Source organism: Penaeus monodon, chromosome 15, assembly GCF_015228065.2.
Source record: "Penaeus monodon isolate SGIC_2016 chromosome 15, NSTDA_Pmon_1, whole genome shotgun sequence".
Taxonomy (NCBI): domain Eukaryota; kingdom Metazoa; phylum Arthropoda; class Malacostraca; order Decapoda; family Penaeidae; genus Penaeus; species Penaeus monodon.
Genome location: NC_051400.1, coordinates 11,820,853 through 11,821,178, shown reverse-complemented (window position 1 = coordinate 11,821,178; position 326 = coordinate 11,820,853). Strand labels below are relative to the sequence as shown.

At 35.3% G+C, this 326-nt stretch overlaps 1 protein-coding gene across 1 annotated transcript in view; it reads left to right on the top strand.

Moving 5' to 3' along the window:
* Positions 1 to 326, top strand: part of LOC119581746 (transmembrane protein 53-B-like) — a gene marked incomplete in the record, with an annotated part of 25,578 nt that overhangs the window by 10,091 nt on the left and 15,161 nt on the right.

Sequence of the window (326 nt, the reverse complement as noted above, 5' to 3'; positions counted from 1 at the left end):
TTTCCTTCCTTATGCCGTGTCTTTCTCTCCTCATGAGTATAATTTCTTTTCCTTTTTAACTTATTTTTGTTGTTCTTAAATTTATCTTTTGCTATGTCTTGCCTTTTCCTCCTTTCGCTATTTCTCTTTTGTTTTGTTAGCCGATTCTAGCCCAAGACCTTCCAGTGTCATATAAAGTACAATTGATTTACTTTCTTCTGCGTGCATAGCCTTTGATAAAGTGCTGGTGGTCCTGTTGTTGTTTTTCTTCCGCATCGACAAATACCAGCAGGCCATAAATGAGAAAAAAATTGTGCTAGTTTTTCTACCAAATAAAAAACGGTTTA